Raw genomic sequence first — 24,508 nt, forward strand, 5'->3', positions numbered from 1 at the left:
GAAGTTTTTTCACTTTTATTTAGTTTCAATGTGAAGAAGCTAGCTGATTTAAATACTCAGGTCCTGGTGTCAATCCTGAAATTCTCCAGAGAAAAACCAGTTCCACCATTTTGGCCCAATTTAAGCAAGTTTTTATTAAAATTTTGATAAGTGACCAAGATGGAACTTAGAACCAGCACCTGAAAACGTTCCAGCTGTGTGACCTCAAGACTCGTGTTGGTGGGGCTTATATGCATAGGCCATTGTACTTTCCCATGAGGCTTTGTTGTTATTTTCCAAGAACTACAACTCCCAGAATCCCAGGAAGTTACCTAGTCCTTGGGCCAGGTTAACTTCACGGTTTAACACTGGTATACAGTTCATTGTTAGATGGTGTAATTGGAGACTGATTGACTAAAGTTTGCTTTCTGAATGAGCAGCTCTGCCCCGGAGGAGCTCCAAAAACATTAGCCACAGGATGAAAATGTTTTAGTTGAAAATACTATGAAAGTTGGGAAGTCTATTCATAGATTATTTTTTTAAATTTGCCTAAATAGATAAAATTATTTTCTTATATAAGAAAAGTGACACACTCAAAGGCTGCCCCCAGAAAAGGTCAGGAGCTATGATCACGGTCCCATACTTCCAGTTGCCAAACTACTATGGTTGCTCCCCCCTCCACTTTTGAGTTAATGATGGTGAATTCTTGCTTTTTTATTTTCTAGTGTTTCTAGTGTCATAATGGCACACACAAGGTACTTCATAAGGTTTTTGATATGTATACATTAGGTAATGCTCTGCTTTGGGTAATGACCATATCTATCACTTGAAGGTTCATCATTCATTATGGTGAATACATTCAAACCTGTCATCCCGTTGAAACATTTAATACATTATTGTTGATGGAGGAATGAGTTTTTGGCTTTAGATATGTTATGGAAAAGAAAGCCTTTTATTATGTGAAAATTATATGTAAATTATTGTTTCAGTGTCTGTTCATATTGTCATATTGACTAGTGCTGATTTTATGATGTCTTGGTAATGCTGAACAAAGCTTTTGCCCACAAGGCCCCCAGATTCCTACTATTAAACTTTTTCCTGGAAAAGTTTGCTGAGCCTTGATCGTGAAGAAGGGCCCACAGGTCAGATTCCTTGTTTTAGTCTTTAAACTTGTCAACATGTAGAGAACTTAAATAGTGAGGGTGTGGGAGGGGCTGCAACAGAGTCTCATGAGGCACTTGAAAGCACAGGCTCTGCCCTTCCCCTACCCCGGGGCATCGGCAGCAGGTGGAGCTGGCTATGAAATTGCACTGAAGGCTCTCCAGGTGTTGCTTAAGAAGGATGGAGTTAGAAAACCCCACAGGGCCGAGTAAGAGCTCATTCTTCCCCACACTTCCTGCAGTGGAAACACATTCACCTACATTTGGAGTATTGTACATGCTTGGCTTGTTGGTTCCATCTTTCTACATGTCTCTCCCAGAATTTGATGGATTGCTGCCAGCCAGATTTGATTCACACCGGAGTATATGGCAGTTATTGAGGCAAGCTTTTATGTGAAGCCCATGCTCAGGTTTCCCCTTAATGATGTCTGAAATGCTCGCTGTTAAAATTCTTCCTTTGGCTATGGCTATTCCTGCTTAGAAATCTCAGGCAATTCCTTTTAGCTTTTGTAGAGTTGAAAGAAAAATATGCAGGTAGCCATGATTAGAATGCAGAATAACGGGCACAAGTGCCTTGGCTTTGGGTATAGAGAGAATTATTTTGTATTTGTGTATCAAGGCTCTGTTAGTAAAAATTCAAGTGTGTTGTCTTAAGGCAGCTGAATGACCAAATAACGAGCATTTGTTTTGTAAGCAAATACCTTTATGGAAACTGGCAAGAGGTGGTTGGATGGACGTGGGGATAAGAAAATTGATCCTTGTCAGGGGAAAGGGTGGGACCTTGGGTGTGCACGCCCAGTTTCTCTTCTACAATCAGCTAATCAGCACCTACTTCCTGGGGGAGGCACGCAGGCCATGAAGGCTTCTGGAGGAGGAGATTGTGTCTCAGTGTAAGAAACATGAGTAACTTCCGACCTTGAAAAGAGGAGCAAGTTCTGATGGCAAAGAAGTTCCATGAGAAGAGAAACCTTGTTGGTTACTTCAAAAACACGTGTATACACACACACACATACACACACACACACACACACACACACACACACACACACACCACTCCTGAAGACAGCTTAAGGAAGACAGCTCTTAGCAGTTAATGGCTGGGGGCAGGGAAGTGGTTGGGAAGTTAACTGCTACAGCTACTATGGATTCTTTGGTAAGCAGCTTAGGTCTGATGCCAGTGAGGGCATTTGGTGGTGGTACTGGGAGCAGCATCCTGCTCCTGACCCTCTGCTTTGTCAACGATCAAGTGGGACTATAAACACTTTGTAATCACAGGAGGCCCTGAAGGAGAGTGGCCTTGGCTCACAAACAGCTGGCAGTGTCAAACACCTGGTGGGTCGTTTAAAAATCTATGCTGGAGTTCCTGATACTTGTAAATTCTTTAGTATTTTTATAGCAGTTAAGAATTAGGAACTCAGTTTTAAAGCAAGTTTGCAAGATGGGGGGGACACACCAGGCAGCCTTGTGCTGAGTCTAGGCCCATGTCTTATTTGTATCTGGACAGCAGTACCAGAGGGCAGGCAGTGCTTGTTAGGGAACTGGTTTGAACACCCACAGGAGGATTGCACTTATGCTGGTGGTTTGGAGGGTGCCACGACTCACTAACCCAGGTGTTACAGACCAGAGCTAGGAAATGTGGAAATGACTCTTCTATAATGAAAATGTGTGGCTACACTCATTCCACAGCTGAGCCGAATGGAGTTCTGCTCTTGTCATTCTTCCGAGGGAAAGCTGGAGTCTAGCTAATAGTTTGTTTCTTCCAACCCCCTTTATCATAAAGTAATGGAATGAAAAAAACTCATGGCTAGTCATGTCAGGTTTTCAATCACCCATGTTTTCACTTCTGCCCAAGAGGAGAAATGGCTAATATTCAGCATAATGGTTTTGAGTTATGGTTTATGTAATAAGCTGAAACTAAATTGCAGACTTGGGAAGGAATGCTGTTGCTAGCATACTTGCCTGTGTTTCTGTACATTTCTTCTTGTTTATATCATGTCAAAACTTCTTGCCCTCTGCTCAAGGTTCCAAGAGGTAGGAGTGGTCGTGGGGGGTGGGGGTAGGGGTGGGGGGTGGGGGGTGGTGGGGGTGGGGGTGGTTGTGGTGGTGGGGGGTGGGGGGGTGGTGGTGGTGGGGGGGGGGGGGTGGTGGTGGTGGTGGGGGTGGGGGTGGTGGTGGTGGTGGGGGTGGGGGTGGTGGTGGTGGTGGGGGTGGTTGTGGTGGTGGTGGTGGTGGTGGGGGTGGTTGTGGTGGTGGTGGTGGTGGTGGGGGGGGGGGGTGGTTGTGGTGGTGGTTGTGGTGGTGGTGGTGGGGGTGGTTGTGGTGGTGGTGGGGGTGGGGGGTGGGGGTGGTCGTGGTGGTGGTGGGGGTGGGGGTGGTCGTGGTGGTGGGGGGTGGTGGTGGGGGGTGGGGGGTGGGGGGTGGTCGTGGTGGTGGGGGTGGTGGTGGGGGTGGGGGTGGTCGTGGTCGTGGGGGTGGGGGGGTGGGGGTGGGGGTGGTGGGGGGTGGGGGTGGTTGTGGTGGTGGTGGTGGTGGTGGTGGGGGGGGGGGGGGGTGGGGGTGGTCGTGGTCGGGGGGGGTGGGGGTGGTGGGGGTGGGGGTGGTGGTGGTGGTGGTGGTGGTGGTTGTGGTGGTGGTGGTGGTGGTGGTGGTGGTGGTGGTGGTGGTGTGTGTGTGTTAGTTATTGGCAAAATGAATTCCCAGATCTCTTTTGTAACTCCTTGTCCTGTTTATGAGTTCCCTGTTCAACACTCAGGATTTTTAGTCCTTGCTAAACTAATTCAGAAACGGGTTCCGTGTCCCAAATTCTTTCTTATTTGGGCAGTAATTCCATTTAAATATCTGCCCACAATACCTGCAGTGCTAAAAGTAATGTGTACCTGAAAGTTTTAATTATCTAATCTGGTTGGTTTGTAAGACAATTTGCCCTCCCATGTATTGACCTAAATGCAAAAGTGCAGCCATCTGAGTGTGGGGAGAATTATGAACCTGGAGGAGCCACATCTTGGAGAATGAGTCACTGAGTAATTCAGTCAATACCAGCAACAGGATGTGAGCAATTGGGTTTGAAAGGGGTCCATTCTGTTGAGCAGGCATGTTGTAGATGATTGCCGATTTTCTTGTTTTAGGTAACGAGCCAAGAACACAGACCAGACAAAAGACACTGGCAGGCTCTGAAGCACAAAGTCCTCTTGAATTTGAGCCCAGGATTTAGCCACAAGAAAGTGTATTTACCACAACATATTTCCAGAAGTGTCTTTTGTTTGTAGTGCCTTGCATTTCTGTAAGTCACCTTATTTCAATAGCTAAAAGGAAGAGATTTGGTAATTATAACTTTCCCTGTTGCAGCTCCACATTGGAAACACATGCTACCAAGGCTGGGTAATGATCCAAGTGGGGAGATGCTACACAAACAAGATGAGACTCAGGGGGTCCCGGAGTTTCTTCTTGTGCAGTTTACCCATGGGGAGGGGGTCAGTCATAAACATGAATGATTTCAGAGGAGGAGTTGTTTTACTGATCCCCAATTTCCAGCTCTGGTAAACTCCTTGGAATGAGTTGACTTTATTTCAATTAAAAAATGTATCTAAACTAGAGGAATCCAAAGTCACTGGATAGCTATTGGGTATATCAGGAAGTCATCTTCTAAGTCATCTCTTTAATGCATATGTCTATCCTGTTTGATGGAGATGACACAGCATTGTGTTTGGTGCCTTATCTCTTTAAATGAGACACATGATTATTGGGAAACACAAAGCTAGCCAATTGGAGGTCTAATGGGTAATAACATTGGGACTTCCATTCTCTCTCTCTCTCTCTCTCTCTCTCTCTCTCTCTCTCGGTGTGTGTGTGTGTGTGTGTGTGTGTGTGTGAGGGAGCTGGGGTGGAGGTCAGAAGACAGCTTCTGTATTGGTTTTCTTTCACCTTGTTTGAGAAAGGATCTCTTCGTTGTTTGAAATTGTGGTGAATACTCCAGGCTAGGCTAGTTGGCCTGCACGATTTCAGGGGTTATCCCATCTCTGCCCCTCCTATCCCTCCCCCATTCTAGAAGCACTGAAATGTAGGCTTCAATCCACCCAGTCTAACATGGGTTCCAGGGACCAAACTCTGGCCTTTAGGCTCACATAGCAAGTGCATTTCCCACAGAGCTACCTCCCCAGTCCAACAATAAAACTGGAGTAAAGAGTGATGTGAAAGAACCATGGAGGATTCTGACTCTCACTGGGGAAGGAGAGAGAGGTTATTCCAGCATGCTGGGTCCAGCTTGCCTCCAAAGAACACAAACAGGGGTGTTAGAGACACGGCTTAAAGGTTAAGAGACACTCTGGTCACTTGCTGCTCTTGCAGAGGACGTGAGTTCAGTTCCCAGAACCCATATGGCATGTGAAGGTGGGCAGAGGAGGGACTCACACCTTCCTGCAACTCCAGCTGCAGGCATTCCAACACCCTCTTCTGGCCACCTGCACTCAGGTGTACATAACTATACATAGACACCCTGCATGCACATAATTAAAACTAAAAATAATTCTTAAGAGCAACAGTAGGAAAGGATTTAAATCAACAAAACGGTGTTGAGAACACAGGACTGGGATCTCAGCCAGTTTTCCCATTGGCGACGTGAGCTTTAGGTTTTAGATAGAGGGAGAAAGTTCTGGTCTGGGGGTGGGAGTTGTAATTAAGCCACTTTGGTCAAGGTGTGTCACGTGGTTGAGCATTATCTCAGTTCTGGTTTTGAAAGGTAGTTGGAAGAAATCATTGCTTTGTGGGGACAGACTGGTTTTCGTGAGACCTTTGATCCAGCACAAGGATTTGCTCTTCCTGGGATCCAAGGTGATTACAGATTTAGGACAGTGACTGGAGATCTTCATATTCCTTTTCGATATGTGGGACAGAGCACTGTAAAAGGTAACAGTAACGTACCTCAGTTACTTTTATCTCTGTGCCTTTAGCCTGGAAGAGGCATGAGAAAGGCAAGGTAGCAGTAGCTCAGACAGAGACTTCTGGAGTGATTAATGCACCTACATGCAGAGCTGAGCAAGAATCTGGTCCAGCTTTAAGACAAAAGAGAGAGATGCAAAATTAAGATAGATTATACTCTGCTTTTAGTCACCTGTGGGCCCAAATGAGTCAGGTGTTTTCTTTTTTTCTTTTAAATTAGCAAGTGGGAGCTCATGGACTAATTACTTAATTTCCAAGTTTGCTGAGTGTGATAGGAGACTTTCAAAAGCAAATTCTGCCTGTTGTAATCACTGTGTGTGTGTGTGTGTGTGTGTGTGTGTGTGTGTGTGTGTGTGTGTGCTGTATCTGATAATTTATTTCTTGTGCCAATGGCATAAGCTTGTTGAGGAGTGCAGAGTTATTGTTACACTGTTGTGTGGGGGAGATAAGAGTCCTGTTCAAGGGCAGAGTCAAGGCTCCTGCTAATTACTCTGCTGAAGTTAGCTGTTCAGATATACCCACCTGCTTAGAGTTAGCTTCTAAGTTTGGAGGGAAGGATGGTTTAGCATCTCTGATTAGATTTCTCTGAGTCGAATTGCCTTGAAATGAGCTGTTGACTGGGGGTGTTAAATTGCCAGGTGCCACATGGGCGAGAATGGGCTGCTAAGGGGAGGGATTTCTGTATTCTAGAACACTTTCCTCTGGACTCTTAACGCAGCCTGTTCATCAATGCCAGGGACCATGCTTCTTTCATGTATGTGGTACGCACATTTGTATGTATGTTTGCATATGCATGTGTTCATGTGTGCAGAGGCCAGAGGTCGATGTCGGGTATCTTCCTGTATTGCTCTTCACTTTATGTACTTAGGCAGGGCCTCTCACTTGAAACCAGAGCTCTTTGATTGAGCTTGTCTACCCAGCCTTGGTTTGCTGCAAGGGTATCATCTCTGCCTCCTGAGTGCTGAGATCAAGGCTGCTGTGCCTACCTGCCATTTACATGAGTACTGGGGATCTGAATTATGGTGGATTCTGTTTCTCAAGTAGGGTTAATGGGCCATTTGTACCTGAACCATAGGTTTATAGCAGAAATTGTAGATTCTCAGTCTATATTCTAGGTGGATTGCATTAGCACCTTGGGTTGAAACTCATAGATCTGCATTTATACAAGCGACTAGTGAAGACTTCACGGAACCTGTTAGATGTAACATAGACAACATTACAAATGAGTGGATATAGGACACATAATGATTCAGTAAATGATGTGAGAACAATTGGATTCTTGCAAATGAATCCTTACCTCAAACTACAAAGGAAAACAACCTCCATGTGGATTAAATTTAGAGCTACAAACCTTTCAGGAGAAAATGTATCAGAATATCATTGGGGCATTGAAACAGGGAAGGATATTTTCAATACTTCAAAAAGCAAACCTTCAGAGGGACTGAAGACACAGTACAGAGATTGAGAGAGTGTACTGCTCTGGTGGAGAGCCTGAGTTCAAGTCCCAGTACCATTGAGAAGCTTGAGGGATCCAGTGACTGTTTGATATCCATGGGCACTGCATTCCCATAAGCATATCCCCACACAGATGTACACACACATATATAAAACATACAAATAAATTTTAGATAAAACGCAAGTTTACACATGGCAATTCTACTACAGTATAGTCTGTCTCAGTTCATTCACATTCCTATATTTCATAGTTCTGGGGCTAGGAAGTCTGAGTTCAAGGTATTGATAGATTTAGTGTCCACTGAGGGTCCACATTTTAATACATAGACAGCAGCTCCTTACAGCATCCTCACGTGATGGGAGACTCAGTGTAGCTCTCGTACGTACTCCTTTGATAACAGCCCTGCTCTCATCATGAGGTTTCTGTCCTCATGCCCTAGTCATCTCCCTAGATTACCTACCATCATCACTTTGGGATCGAGAGTTCAATAAGTGAAATTTAGGGGGACAAGGATTCAGATCTCAGCAAAATTTAGTACATCTGCCTGACAAAAGAGATTATGAAGATAGCCGATGGACACATCACATAATTGGGTGAGGCATTTATTAGTATTACCAGTAAGTGGTTAATGTAAAGAATATATATATATATATATATATATATATACATATATATATATATATGTAACAGATATATTATTAAGGAAGCAATGGAAAAGAATGGAAAATGTTCATTATAACACCAACTTTAGGAAATCTGAATGGGACACAAACACAAAATGTTTAGCTTTGTTAGCCATCGTAGAAAATATAATTAGAAATGAGATGACATTCAAAAGATTACATGTGTATAAGATGAAACTCTGGGATACAGTGTTGGATGGAAAATAAATTTATCAACTCAGGGTTTACCATTCTGAGAACAAAGTCCAACTGGTAATGATTGAAAGCATTTGTTTGTTTGTTTGTTTGTTTTTTAGACAGGGTTTCTCTGTATATGAGCCCTGGCTGTCCTCGGATTTGATTTGTAGACCAGGCTGGCCTCTCACTCACAGAGATCCATTTTCCTCTGCTGAGTGCTAGAGTTAAAGGCGTGTGCCACCACCACCCAGCTACTTATTTATTTTCCATTGTTGTGCTGGTGATTGAACCCAGAAACTGCATATATTTCCTAAGTGTTCTGCTAATTATGTTTGGATGTGTGAACATCTTGCTCATGGGAATAAGCAAACAAAGAGATGCATTCATTGCTGTGATGAAAACTCTGAAATTAGAATATGATTGTCACCAGTGTGGGGCTACACAAACACACTGTAGTGAACTCATGCACTGGACTGCTGTGCTCTAGTAACTAGGAGTGAATTGTGCCTGTGCTGTCCTCGTGCCTTTAGAAAACACAATGTTAGAAAGGAAGGTAGCAAATCGATATATGGGAAATGTGAAGATACTTATGAGTTATCACTTACTGTTGAGAACTCATGACCCAATTTTATATCATCAATAAGAGAATTTCTTTCTACTCTTGTTAAGTTTGGAGGTTTATTATTTTTTTGTCTCAGAATGCCGAGGCTAAAACCTCTCTTAGAGACTATTTTATACAATTTCCTCTATTATTTTTTGAAAAGTTTATTAGTACTATCTATGTGTGGGTATACATGCCAAGCACCTGTATGGAGGCCAGAACAAGTCTGGGAAGTCATTTCTCTCCTTCCACATTTACATGGGTTCTGGGGATTGAACTCAGGTCCTTAGGCTTGCAAGGTAAGTAATTTTTCTGTTGAATTAATTTTAGAGTAGTTTCACATATACAGAAAAGTCTGCCAAGATACTACAGAGGATTCTGCTGTAGCCATATTTAATTTCTCATGCTATTACTACCTTACATTATTACGGTATGCTACTTTGTTATAAGTAACAAATTGTGCTTATATAATAAAGTTTATACTTTAGTCATAATTTTTTGTTTGCTTTTGAGGCAAAAATCTCATATATCCTAGGCTGGCTTTGAATTCCTGATTTTGAGTTTTGAATCAGCACCACCAACTCAGGGTGGGTGCCATGTAATTGAGTGAGGATGGCTTAGAGCTTCTGATCCTCCTGCAGGGATCAGAGGCTGGTGGTGCCAACACATTGGTTTGTGTTGTTCTGAAAATGGAACCCACGGCCTCATGCGTGCTAGATGAATGCTGTCCTTACTGAGAAATATCTGCTCCCTCATTGTTTGTGTTTAATGGATTTTTACGTCTAAGTCTTAGATTCCACCCACGACGACGACACAGCAACCTTTTCCTCCTGTCTTTTAGAAGCCTCTCAGCTCCGATAATCTACCTGGCTTTCCCTTGGGTTGTTTTTATTTATCTTGTTTCTTTATGAATTTGTCAGCTTATTTTGTTATTCTGTAGGGTGTTCCTCATTGGCATCTGGTTGATAGTTTTCTTGTGTTTACAATGGGTTTGAGGAGGAAAATATGTAAATGTGAAGTGACAGTCTCATCACATGGCAAAGTGTCCGTATTGTTAACATGACACCCTGTTGATGTCACCTTTGACCAGCTGGTGGAGGACACCCTGTCGGGTCTCATGGGCAACACTGCTGTTTTGGCAGCCCTTCTTCCTCTCCCGTGCTAAGGTCTTTGGAAGGAAATCACTGTGTGCATCCCATACCATCTCCTTGATGGAGGGCTAATTGTATTGTAAAACAATAGGGATTTGTCCCAGGTCTGAGTTAATCATTGCCCAAGGTATAATTTGACCCATAGAAAAGTTACTTAATCCATAAGTAGATAATTTTAATCTTAACATAATTTGAAGATCAGTGTGAATCAAATATTTTCATTTCATTTAATTTACATGTCAAACGAAGACAGTGGGTATAGTCAATTCAAAGATCACTTTCCCTTCTCAACAATCCTTCTGTTGTTCAGTCTAGGGTTTAGATTTTTTTTAGCAATGAAATTTTTCACATTAACATATATGCCCACACTTCCACAGAGCTGACTGCAGAATGAGCAAAGGAAAATGTGTTCCTATTAGAAAGTAGGACAGAACCACTACTAAGTAATAATGAGGAGATAAACTCCATGGGAACCAGAAAAGTTTACCAAAAGCTTTTCCGTAGCATTTGCCATCTGGTCAGGGGAGCTCCCAGAGTCCCAGATCTGGGGATACACTAAGAAAAAAGGTCTAGTGCAGCCAGTGTGTCTTCTAGGGATCCCAGATTTCTTGAACCCTGGGAGCAGGCACCATGCTTAGATCCTATAACGTGCTGGGGAATACTACTCAAAGTACATGCCTAGCATGTGCAAGGGCCTGGGGCTGGTTGTTTATATCATGGATAGGTGGCTGGCAAAGATTATCACTCTAGAAGCCGAGGCCCAAGAATGGCTTGCTGTATCGCCAGGAGGACTACTCTAGAGTAGGAATGAAAATGATTGCCGAGTAAATTAATGAAGTGAAACAATGATGAACAAGAGGAGGAATAAAACAGACCACAGATTAACAAGTTATCGTCATAAAATAATGACAGAACTTGAAAGGGAAAGTATCAACTCAGGACCTCTAAGATCAAGTTCTCAGCACAAAGGACATTTATTTGCTACAGAGGGACAGAGGGAAGGGAGTAAGTGACAAAGACAGGAGATAGGGGACAAGGAAGAAGGGACAGGGAACAGGAGAAAGGGGGAAGAGATATTTGTCCTGGGGATACAAAGGACTGCTTCTAGAAAGGAGACAGGAAAATGGAGGTTTATAAAGATACAAGGGAAAGCCTCATCTTAGGATGAGGTGTTTAACTTTAATTGGACCTGTTAGTTAGGTGAGACAAAGGGGCTCTGGATTTCTGGATTCCAATACTTTGATAGCTAGACCTTTGTAGTCAGCCTCAGGAGGAGGGAGTGGCCAAATAAGGGAACAAACCTTTAGGCTAGCTTCAGAAATGTAGTCTGTTTTTTAGCAAGGCAGAGGGAATAGGAGAGAAGGGCAAGGCCTGCCAGAGCCATTTTTACCATGCCTGGGCTGGCTACGGTCCCTTCAGAACTATGCATGTTTCATAAGAAACTGGAAAGAAAGTATTCTGCAATGAAGAAGGAATCATGAGGTAAAAATGAGAAAGAATTTACAGGTGTTTTCAGTATAGAAAGGAGATGCTGATGAACTTGACTCTGTCAACTTATTAGAAATCTAAGACTGTATTAGACTTTATTAGACTATAAGACTTTATTAGAAATCTAAGACTATATGCTAAAAATGAATTCAGTTGCATAATTTCTACATTGATGAAAGAAGGTTAAGAAATGGCTCTGTCTAGTGCTTGCTAGCAAAAAGAAACATGAAAATCAGAGAATAAAATACTGAGGGTAGGTAGATAGTAACAATTATGAAAATGAATAAGGGTTAAACTATTAGTTACTAAGTTTTGTAACTACTGGTTACAGAACCCTGTAATGGTGTTGAGAAGTAAAATATAGTTTTTGTTGCTTCTGTACATAAACTTACAGAATAATTAAACTTACAGAATAATTAAAAACAGCATATACACTATATTAGCTATAAAAGTTGCTATAACAATATTAACAATCTCTTAATAGAATTCTTAGGGGAAATTAAGCACAGCATGACAATAGGAGAGTGTATTAGACACAAACACAGAAATTCCCCCATCGATGGTGTCAGTTGAAGGAGCTAGTTGCTGTGATGGATCTTGAGTACAGAAAATAGCGCTCTTCCTGTTCCTGAGGCTCAGGGCAGCTGGAAGACACCCACCCCACCACTATGCTTGTGAAAGGGTACACAGTGGAGAGGTGGGAGAGGAAGAGAAGTAGCATGGTTAGTTCGAGGTGGAGACATGGAACCGGAGACAGGACAGCAGTGAGGAACAGGCTGATATGGTGAGCCTGAGCAGCCACGGTGATGTCCATGGGACCATGTTGCCACCAGGGATCAAACTGATCCGAGTGGCCTGTGTTGCTACCGAGGCCATGGCGATGTCCTGGCCCATGCTGTGGCTGAGGGCCATGTCTGGGTCCATGATCCTACTGCAGCTGGGGTCTGTGTTGAGGTCCAAGGCTCACGTTGCCAACAAGAACCATATGGCTGCCACCTGAAGCCATGTTGGTGTCTGAGTTTTATGCTGAGCTGGCCCTGCCCCTTACTGGCTGTGGGAGGGCAGGTCCCAACCCTCACTGGCCCGCAGCATCAGCAGTGATGGTGGGTGAAGGAAAGCTGGTCCCACCCTTCATGGAGAGGGGAGGCTCAGAGGATGCTTGGGCTGACCACCTCAGCTTCTACCCAGTCCCAGATCGAGGGCCTTGATATGACTTACCCCAACACGCATTCCATCTATGAGCTGCTGGAGCATGTGAAGGGGGCCAGCCTGAGGAACCATAGCCACAGGATCTCCGTGACTCGTGGCAACACGGATATCCAGTGAGGGCCCAGTATTAATGGTAGAGCAGAGTCTCTGGACCAGACCAATGACTCGTTGCAATGAACATTTGCAAGTAAAGCTGTAGGGGCAAAAGGGTATGCTGCAGCTCCCAGTGCCGCTATGATGAAGGAACATGTAGTGAGGAAGTTTTCAAGAGAGAGCAGAGGAGTGGTGTAAGCACAGCGGAAGTAGAGATGTGACAGCCGTGACTGGTGTGAGAGAAGGCTGTGTGATTAATAGAGGAGCAGGCCGTTGCCTGGAGGCTTTGGCAAATGTGGTGGCTTAAAAGAAAATGGCCCCCAGAGGGAGTGACACTATTAGGGGGTGTGGCCTTGTTGGAGGAAGTGTATCACCATGTGGATAGGCTGGGCTTTGAGCTCTCCTTTGCTAAACCTATGCTCATTGAGTTACACTGTTGCTTCTGCAGCCTGTGGATCAAGATGTAGAACTCTTAGCTCCCGCTTCAGCGCCGTATCTGCCTACACATGAAGATAATGGACTAAACCTCTGAAACTCTAAGCTGGTCCCAATTAAATATTTTCCTTTATTAGAATTGCTGTGGTCAGAGCATCTCTTCACAGCAATAGAAACCCCAAACTAAGACAGTGATTTCTTTTTTTTTTTTAAATTTTAATTATTTTCTTTTTCAGGGGCAGGGACACTTTATAAGGGTGGAGGGTAGATATGGAAGGATTGGGAAATGAGTGGGATTGGGGTATGTGATGTAACATTCCCAAAGAATCAATAAAAATTCAATAAAAAATTAAGTGAAGCAAAGGAAAGAAAATAGGACTGTCACTTTTCAGGGCTCCCACCATCAATTTGCTTGCGCTGCATGCCGGACATGCCCGATTATCTCCGATCTCAAGTCTGGCGTCTTAGCTCTTGAACTTGTCAGGAACCCCCCTTTCACCTTGGTATTTCATTGGGTTTTTCTCCACCCAGAGTCTCTCTCCTCCACACAGTGTTTCAAGGTTGATTTTTTTTTTTTTTTTTTTTTTTTTTTGATAGTCTAAGACTTAAGCTTCACTCCAGATTGTATTCTTGGGTAATTGTCCCAGAGCCATGGACTCCCGTAACACCTCATTTTCCCTGCAGTGTGGCATTTGTCATCCTGCCTCTTGTCTGTGTCCTTCACTGGTGTGCTTCCCAGGACAGGGGCTGTGCAGGGCCTCTCGCTGCAGCATGATGGCAGGCAGGTGGTTTGCCTCGGAGGTAATCCGTCCCCGAAGAAATGAGTTACATAAACATGTTGTGTGCTCACACAGGGTGGGATTAATACTGAGGGAAATGCCTTCAAAGAGAAAAATGACCTTTAAGAAGGAAACATGGAGAGTGAGGAAAAGTGTTTCCCAGGCAGAAGGAATGGAAGGTAAAATGGCCTGGCCTGGCAGGACAGTTTTGTCCTCCATCCTTTTATTAGTCTGTTGAGAATTTTATACATACATTATATTGTGACCATATTTACTCTTCACCCCAACTCCTCCCAGGTTCATACTCTCCCCCCTCCCCATTCTCTACCCATCCATTTTTGTGTCCTGTTTTTCCCTTTTAAAACTCATCAAGTAGTTTGTGCTGCTTTTACATTCTTGGATGTGTGCCCATTTGCTGGCTTGTAGTCCACCTGCCCTCAAAGGAAACTGGCTTTCCCTCTGCCAGCAGTGATCAGTTGTCGATGACTTCTTAGCTAGGTGGGGCTTTGTTCCCCTCACCTCTCTCCACACTGGAATTTTAACTGGCTTGAGCTTGTGCAGGTCTTGTCCATGTTGTCACTACAGGTGTAAATTCATAGATAGAACTGTCCAGAAGACACTGTTTGCTTGTGGTCACCACCACCTCTGGCTCTTATAGTCTTCCATCCTCCTTTCTGCAGTGATCCCTGAGTTTTGGAAGGTGGAAGTGTGATAACAGAATTCCAGTTTGGGATGAGCATTCCAAAGTCTCCTGATTGCTGCACCCTGACCAGTTGTTTGTTCCTGTGTTGATTATCATACACTGTAGAAGAAAGCTTTTCTGATGATGTTGAGAGATGCACTACACTGTGGGTATATTGGTAAATCATGATGGGGCATTTTGCTTAGTCCAATGTAGGGTGTCTAGAGCAATGAAGATGGGGAAAATGAAGCTTAAGATAGAGATTTGGGATCAATAAATGGGGCCTGAAATGTCACATTCAGCACAAACTTTAATCTACAGACAAGGAATACCCTACATGTGTTTAAACACTGAGAGTACATTGGGGCTATTCATAGCACATTTTGCTTTGTTTGCTTGTTTGTTTTTGAGACACTATCTTATGTAGCCCACACTGGCATAGAACTCATATAAAGCTAAGGATGACTTTGAACTCTTGATCCTCCTGCTTTCATTTCTCAAGTGCTAGGATTACAGATGTGTTCCTCCATTTCTCCTTTCCATCAGGTGAGTGTACCTGATCAGTGGTACCTATTTTCTGGATGCTCTTAGGCTTGCTGCTTGCAAGGCAGCACGCCATCATTCATGTTGCTAGCTGAACATATATGTGCTTTGCAGACTCCTTTTAGGTTGACCATGAAGTAGACTTTTATGGGGCTAATGATTATGCATGCATATGTGTATTTGTGTGTATGCTCATTGGGGGCCTCCTTTGGGTTGCAGACCTTAATGAAATTATTTTTTTTATTTCTATGCCTCACTTTCAAACTTGGAAGGCCGGGATATAAATATTCAATTTACCATTCCTAACAGACGGCTTAGCTTACTTGATGAATCCTGGTCAGTCTGAACAAACTGTAGATGACATCTCAGAAATGAGACCTGAGCTTGACCTCTGACCTCCACATGTATGTGTGCACACATTTATACATACTTACACACTCACAAGTGTACCCATACATAAATGAACACATACTCATGTGTGCTATAACTTGAACAGATTAAGGATGGACCTAACTGGGTGACAGGAAATGAGGAAGTGACACATATACAGAAAAGCTGGGACCAAGTAGGCCACATGCTTTTGATTAGATGCTCTAGCAGGGGCCAGGAAGCTCGGCACATTTATTTTATATATCTGAATCGGGGGAGGGGAGTTGCTGGATATAGTCGAGCAAGGAGGTGGGTTTAGCTAATGTTGAAGGAGGTCTCTCTAGGAAGCGGTCTCAGGCTGTACATACTAGGGAGGGGGTAGCTACAATCCATGCTTTCTGCACACACTGTCAGCATCCACACACCATCAGGGGAAGGTTTGCCATTCTCCTGAGCCTGACCTGGAGAAGAATTTGCTAGACTGACCTAGGGAATACTTTGTCATTCCCATGGATCTAAGATGTTGGGATTTTTATATGTCTACACCCATGTCAACAACACACATTCACTTAGAACTTTACTTGTTCTCCATAGGTGTACACACACACAAACACACACACACACAAACACACACACACAAACACACACACACACAAACACACACATGATCAGAGTAAAATAAAACATGTAAAACAAAAAATATATGAAATGAAGAATTACTATTATTTTTCTTTTTGAGACAGTGTCTTGACAAACTTGCCTAGAACTTGTGATCCTTTTGACATAGCACTACCACACCACACTGATAGTTGTTTTGTTAAAAACAATAAACTGGGTTCAGGGTGTAGCTTACAAAGCACGCAAGGCCCTAGGTTCAACCCCGACACTACATAAATAAGGCATAGTAACATGTTCATGCTCTCCCAGCACCCCTGAAAGGAACTGAGCATAGCAAACAGGAACCAGTCTGTCCAGTGATATGTGACGTGTTTTCAACTCTTCAACAAATGTTTCCAGGAAAAATTTGATCCCTACTTGTAAAACAAAAGTAAAATAGATCCTAAAACCTGAACTTCGCAGAAAAGAAACAAAAGCCAAGTCTGTTTGAGCTTTTGTAAGGTCAAAGGAACTCTTTGTGTAAAGTTACAATGTTGCAGACAGAGCCCAAGTGATCTCCAGCTATTTTTAGTCCCCTTAAGCCTCTTCATTTTTACACCCTTGTCTGAGCTAACATCCTTATGACTATGAAAACCTTTAAAAGCAGTTCTTTGTAGACCACCAGCTTTCCACCAAGCCAAAAACTAAGAATGTGATCTGACAATGTCTGAGACCTATGCCACGTTCCTCACTTTTCTGTAACCCGCTTACTTGCAGTCCCCACCAATGTATTTCGTCAATGTCACCATTGATGATTTACTTTATTCTGGAATGAATAAAATCTCTAGTTGATCTTTGCTAGAATGTTGAGGGCCAATATGACTTAGAAGGTCTCACGTAACTGTTTCTTCAGTGGAACATGTCTTCTGTTGCCAACTGAATCCAGTCCCTAAGCCAGTGGTCTTCATGGATGGCTCAAGAACAAATCATCATTATTCTCATTGAAGCAGGAACTCCATTTTGTATTGATAACCTCTGCTTCTCACAATATTAAAAAAAAAAGTAAAGTAGATTGAAAATTGCAGATAAGATTGACAACAATAAAATTAGTAAAATTTGGAAAATTTCATGATAGTTTTTTTTTGGGGGGAAGAGGGGAGACTCAAAAGCACAAGAAGCAACAGCAAGAATTGCACATATTGGGTGATAGCAAATAAAACGTTTCTGCACAATAAAGAAAATAACAGAATGAAAATATAACTTGCAAAATGGGAGAAAAAATATTTAAAAACTAAGTCCCTGGAAAGTAATTAATGTCTAGAAATATAAGGAATTTAGTAACAACAACAACAACAAAAACCCAAATAATGTAATTAAACACAGGCAAAGGACTTGAGTAGATGTCAAATGAATACACATAGCCAACAAGTACATGTAAAAAGCACATCATTTATACAAATTAAAACCACGATGAGAGCCCTGTCATTTAGCTTTAATTAGGGTGGCAAACATAAAAATAAGACCCCAAATAATAAGTTCTGACATGGGTGTGGAGAAATACAATGTCTATTTATATGTTGTTGCTGGGAGTGTACATGGGTATGGTCATTATGAAATTTCCTCAAACAATAAAAGTGGACTTAGCAAGTGATCTGGCATTCCCACTATGAGCATCCATCTAAAGGAAATGGAATCAGACACCTGTAGTGAGATATCCACACTGCCTGCACCTGCAGCATTGACCATGCCTGTTTGGGCGTAGTCACAGGTATGGACATGATGGAGGGTTAGGTTAGGTCTGGGGGTCCCTCGACCAGAGCACTCTCTCTTGCTTCTGGTCTGGTCACTGACAGCAGCCTGGCATATGATGCTTAGAGCGGGACTTGTGGCAGTCACCTGACTTTTGTGTAAGTGACTTCTCCCCCAAATAAATTTCACTTCAACAGGGCTGAGCCGAGTGAATCTTGATTCCCACACAAGACACCAAGGTATCTGAACTCCTATGTTTATTGTCACTATTTACATTGTAGCCAAGATAAAAATCAAGGTAGGTGTCCACCAATGTATGAGTGGATAAGGAAAATACATTGCCGCATGGAGCCAATAGACAGCTACTCAGCCACAAAAGAATGACATTCTGTCTTTTGTACCAGCATGGACAAGCCTGGACGACTATATAAAATGATATCAATCAGGTACTAAAAAGACTGATACTTCCTGATCTTACTTCTGTGTCAAATCATATCTGTGTCAAATCATATCTGTTTTTCAGAGAACTGTAGAATAGACTAATGGTTACCATAGGCTGAGAAGGCATGACAGGGATAACTATGAAACATAAGTCAATGAAGATAAAATTATAGCCAGGTAGGAGGAACAGGCATAAATGTATTATATATATAGCCCAACAGGGTAAATACTACAGTTAATAAGAGTGTGCTATTTACTTCAAAGCAACTAGAAGATATGACATGTTCTAGCAGAAAGAAATGACAAGCATTTGATGTGATAGGTGTGTTAAATACCATGATTTGATCATTGCCTGTTGTATACATGTAACAAAGCATCACATTATACTTCATAAAAACACGTACGCCTGTGCCAGTTAAAATGAACAAGAAAACAAGATCAATAGAAAATATGTGTGCATGAAGAGAACCATTTTAAACTTATGACTGATTCAAGGCAAAGATTATAGAAAGGTAAGTAAAAGCTTTCTATCAGAAGCAAACAGAATAAAAGCAGCATTTAGATGTCAGAAAGGAAAGAGTTTCCAGAAGAGTCTTCAGTGACATTTAATTATAATTATAATCCAACAGAGCTCAGAGGATTCCAATATGGATTCCCCCACAAAGATTTATTCACAAAAAAAGGCAGTTTTGAATATGTGGTGAGAACAGAAGTAAGATTTAAAGTCTGTATTCCAGAAGTTCTTCCCAGCTTCCTAGAGAGGAAGTTAAGGTTTTTGACAACAAGGACCCTGAAGTATGAATAAAATTGGTGAAGCTATGTGGGGTAGGTAAGGATGGGTTGCCCAGAGGAGAGAATTTGGTACCTAGGTAGTGGGTGCAGGTGGCAATGTTGGCTATATTTAGGTCTCCCTTTGCTCCACAGTATTGCTTCCAGCATTCTTTTTAAGGCTGACTTTTGGACTAAATTCTTCTCATTTCATAGGAATTTTTCTATCGCCATCTGCTATGACAGAGTTTTGCTGGGTATTGTAGTCTAGGTTGGCATCCGTGATCTTCTAGAATTTGAAGCACATTGCTACAGGCTCTTCTGTCTTTGAAAGTTTCCAGTGAGAAATCAGCTGTTGCTCTGATTGGTTTTCCTTTATATCTGGTGTGTGTGTGTGTGTGTGTGTTCTCTTGAAGCTTTCAATAGATTTGTTTGTTTGTCTTTTGAAACAGGGATTCTCTGTGTAGCCCTGGTTGTCCTAGAACTCACTCTATAGACTAGGCTGATCTTGAACTCACAGAGATCTACCTGCTCCTGTCCCTGCTAGGATTAAAGATGTGTGCCATGCCACCACTGCCTGGTTCCAATATATAGTTTTTGCTATGTATATTAGGTGTTTTAACTATAATGTGCCATGGGGGGATGTCTTTTTCTGGTCCTGCCTATTTGGTGTTGTGCATGTTTATTGTATCTATAAAGGCATGCATTTCTTTAATTTGGGGAAGTTTCATCCTATGTTCTTAGTGAAGATTTAGTCTCTGCCATTGACCTGGGGTTCTCCTTCATCTATCCTGTAGCTTAAAGATTTGGTCTTTTCATGATCTCCCATGGTTCTTCCAGATTTCTTTAGTGTTCTTTGAGTGTTCCAATCTACTTTATCTTCAAGCCCTGCTGATTCTGATCCACTCTATTGTGCGGCTTTCCCTTGAGTTTTTAAATTTGGTTATTAAATTTTTCAATTCTACCCTAATTTCAGCTTGACTTCTCACCAATATTTCTATTTACCGAATTCAGTTTCCAAATCCTATTTTTTTTTTATTTCATCCAGTAATGTGTGTTTTCTTGGACATCACTCATACATTTATTGTTATCCTCTAAATTCAATGAGGTGTTTGTCTTCTTTAAATTCATTGAATAGTTTGATAAAGTTCAAGATTATTATTTTGAATTTGGTGGCTTGGTGTTTATGTAGGTAGTTCCTATTAAAGAACATTTCTATGGGATTAGTGGTGTTGGTAGAAGATATGCTGTCTTGATCTTTCGTGTTTTTGGTTTAGCCATGTGATCTGGACATGTGGATTTCTTGCTTTTGGTTTTGTGCCTGAAGTGAGATTCTAGCCTGCCTTAGATTGGGCTAGTACAGGAACCATTTGACTGTAGCTAGGCCAGGTAAAGCTGGCGCATAAGCTGCTTCACTGGATGATGGCCAGGCAAAGCCAGTTTTGAGTATTTGAACCTAGTCTGGAGGTAGACCTGTGGGTGTGGAGAGGGCAGATGGGAGAAGGGAGGAGGGACTCATCCAGGTAAAGCCAGTTCTTGAGCCACAGCCCTGGAGCTTGGTCTGCAGATATGGAGATGTTGGTGGGATATAAATTGGTCACATCAGCATCTTATTGCTTTAGAATTTCTCTTGTGTATCTCAATAGGTTTAATAATCTGTCCTGCTTTCAACTGACACATTGGCTTGTGATAGGCAGTCATTCTTCATGCATCTCACTCACACACTTTGTCCACATATTTCTTAGCTTCTGCAAAGTTCTCAGCTGTTATGGGAATGCATTCCTTTTTTCATTCCCTCTGCGCTTATCTTTCTGCTCAGTGTCATTTCATTGGGTGTTCATCCTACTCTGCCCTGCTTCTGTGACTTTCTCCATTATCAAAACCTTTTGATTAATTGTCAGATCATATTGAAATATTTTCAGAAGCACCTAAGCAACAGTTAACATCAACACCATAGAACCGGTTTGTGTAATTGCCATAGAGATGTTGACCTTCATTGTGACAGGGCAAGATAGTGCAGAAATTCCAGCATCTTGTACTCTTACCGAGGCTGCTTCAGGTTTAACTAGAATTTGGCCTCCTTGATGGAGAATTTCATGGAAAATTAGCAAACTCTATTCTAGGGACCCAAGGTCAGGATGTTCTAGCTTGTTCCTTGTTAAACTGCCTGCTTGTACAGACCCTCCCTCCAGCTAACTGCTTATCTCAGCTTCTGTTAAACTGCTTGCTTCTGTGAAGCCCTGCTGCAGCTGCCAAGCGGGATGCCAGATGTTCTCATCCTTCAAAAGCCTTGTGCTCTGCACACTCAGGGCTCCACCTCAGTCTCCAAACACTTGGGTGTAGTCCCAGCTGACTGGAATAAAGAGTTTCAGTTGGCTGTAAACTATGTCTGAATGGTCATCATCTGGTGACATCAGAGTAGCTGTGGCTCAGTGTAGTCTGCACTAACAGTGACAACTTTTTCACTATGTCTTGATAACAGGGACTGTAAAACACAACCTCAATTATAAAGATGGGACTACACATTCAGAGATATGTGCATGTTAGTAGTGGTGAAATAGGAAAAGTAATTTCTATATGAATGTGGTCATTGAAATTTATAAAATTCAATCATAATTCTGATAAATACTTTCCTCCTTTCTATTTAGCACTTCTGATAGATGCTAATTAAGTTGACATGAACTACCCAAGAGACAATTCTCTGGGAAGTGGAGAAAATAAACACTTTGTATTTCGTGCCCATGTGTGGACATGGTAATCCAACAGGAGAAAAAGAGTTCTGAGGACAGGCAAAAGAGTCAGAGACTCATTTGTTCTCATAGTCAGGAGTCAATAAAAACACTAAGTTGGTAGCAGAGGATCTGGTACAGACCCATGTAGGCCCTGTATGTGCTGCTTCAGTCTCTGTGATCTCCTGTGAACCTTGCTTAGTTGACTGAGAAGGTGATGTTCTGGTATTGTCCATGCCCTCAGGCTCTTACAGTGTTTCTGCCTCTTCCCTGAGTTGAGGGGAGGGGCCCGATGGAGACCTCCAACTCAGACTCTCTCCACAAGATGTTTAGCTGTGGGTCTCTGCATCTGTTCCCATCTTCTGCCAGAGGGATCCTCTCCGATGACAACAAGGCACTCATCTATGAGTACAGCAGAACACCACCATTAGTAATTAATTTATTAGTTTTTGTTGTTTGTTTTTTAAGTGGTGTTTGGTTGTACCCCAGGTCTTTAGGCTATCTAGCCTCTGGTTCTTCTCAATTTTTAGGGAAAGGAAAAGAAATGACTTTGTGAAATCCAGTGATTCATAGGTGAGTAGTGCTGGAGGACCAGAAAAGGAGGCTGGAGGCCTCGTGCTAGAACAGCATGCGTACCTATTGAACTACTGTGCACAGTGTGATACATGAGCTATGCTTCTCCCAGTTATTCTCTGATGTGAAGGGGGAAAAAAGTCAAACCAGGTTAAGCAAGCACAGTTGGATTGCTAGTAAGTAAAACCTCGTGCTTAGAAGGCAAGAATGCAATCAGGTGTTCCTTACACTGCACGGTCCTGAACAACCCCCTCCCGACCCTCCCCCGCCCCCCACCCCACCTGTCTTGTTTCTCCTCTGCCTTCCATCAGTCACACCTATGTCTTTTCCTTTCAGTTGCTCTGCCTTGTTTTTGTCTCTTGTTGTGTCAAGGTTGGTTTGTTCTGTGGAAAGAACAAATGCCTGGATTTCCTGATCCCCAGAGCTCTGGGGTGAGTTAAGTCTACAGATGTTTATTCGTGGTGACAGTCCCTGTTGGCGGGTTGGGCCAGTGTTTTTGTTTATGGGCTGGCTTTGCTCTGTGATGCTAGCTGAAGGGGAATCCTAGGAATTTGCTTTCATTTAGATCAGACAGTTGAACCAACTGGAGAATGCTTGCCCACTTCTTTTGTCTCATATACGCCTTAGAACTAAATTTTGTTTGTGCAAATCTGAGAGTGACTTTTTGTTGTTTTTTTTGTGTGATCTGGTAGGAAGTGGAAGATAATTGCTCAAAAGGGAGCTCTTTGTTCATCTTCTCTGATCTATTTCATAGGAAAATTTCCAAGGGATTTGAGGAAGAAGAGCAAATGGCTGAGGCAGTGGGCAATATTTGTGCTATTGGTTGTTCCGGTGGCTGATTCTGTGGCTTGCAGGACAGCCAAGCCAGAGGAATGTTGACAGTCTTTGAATTGGAGCCCCATGTCTGGCTGCGATGCTAATTGTTTCACAAGGGAAACTTGGTGTTTGCTGCTATGGGCCTTCACTGGCTTCTTTTGTGAGTCCTATTCACAGGATCATAGTAAGGAAGGGCGGTAGACAGAGCTTGAGAAGGTAAACATGACTCACTGCCCTTTTCCTGACAATCACTTCCGCTTCCCACTTCTGTCCTCCTCACACATTACCCAGTGACGTCTTCTCAGGCTCACTCTTTCCAGGTTGGGAGGGGCATGCAACTGGGAAGCAGATATAGGAAGCTGCGGTCTAAAGAGCTGGTATAGGAAAGCAGGCATGGAAATGGAAGCTGAGGTGATGGGAACAAAGCCCAAGCAGTTTACAGGAATCAAGAGAACCTGGGAAAAACTCCAAGCCCTGAAGCCTTGTCTGGAAAGTTTTGCAGGGTGATGGTTGGTCAGGTCGAAGCAAAGCTTTTCCACCAGGGTTCTGAAACAAAACACTAATGAAAAACCTGCAACAAACAGCATCTCTTCTTCCCTTTTTGCTGACCAGGCTTTAAGTTCTGCAAGAGGACTGGTGGCCTGGATATGGAGATGTGATCAGCCTCTGCATAACTGGATGGATCTGGTCCCTGAACCCATCCACAGACAGGGAAGGGCCGCATGGTCTAAAGCTAATTGCTTTATTAGGCACACTCGCCCAGACCCTTGGCCTTCCTGTGAACAATGTAGCCTTGCATATCTTAATCCCAAAGATAGGGGTGGGGGGGGGAGCATTGACCCAAATCATCGTGGCTGAATTAATCAAGCAATTAATTAAAACAAGCCATTTAATTTGTGTATATGGGCCTCCTTCCCCTGAGACAGGGTTCAAGAGGTCAGCATTGGATGTGAGGAAGGCTTTTATAGTTCAGGGGTAGGAGGTTTCTGTAGTCAGATTTTTCTTTAGGCCAGCAGCTCACAAATAGCACAGAGACTTTTACTAATTGTGAAAGCTCGGCTTTAGCTTAGGCTTGTCCCACTAGCTCTTATAACT

This window comes from Phodopus roborovskii, unplaced genomic scaffold (assembly GCF_943737965.1).
Source record: "Phodopus roborovskii unplaced genomic scaffold, PHOROB, whole genome shotgun sequence".
NCBI classification, from domain to species: domain Eukaryota; kingdom Metazoa; phylum Chordata; class Mammalia; order Rodentia; family Cricetidae; genus Phodopus; species Phodopus roborovskii.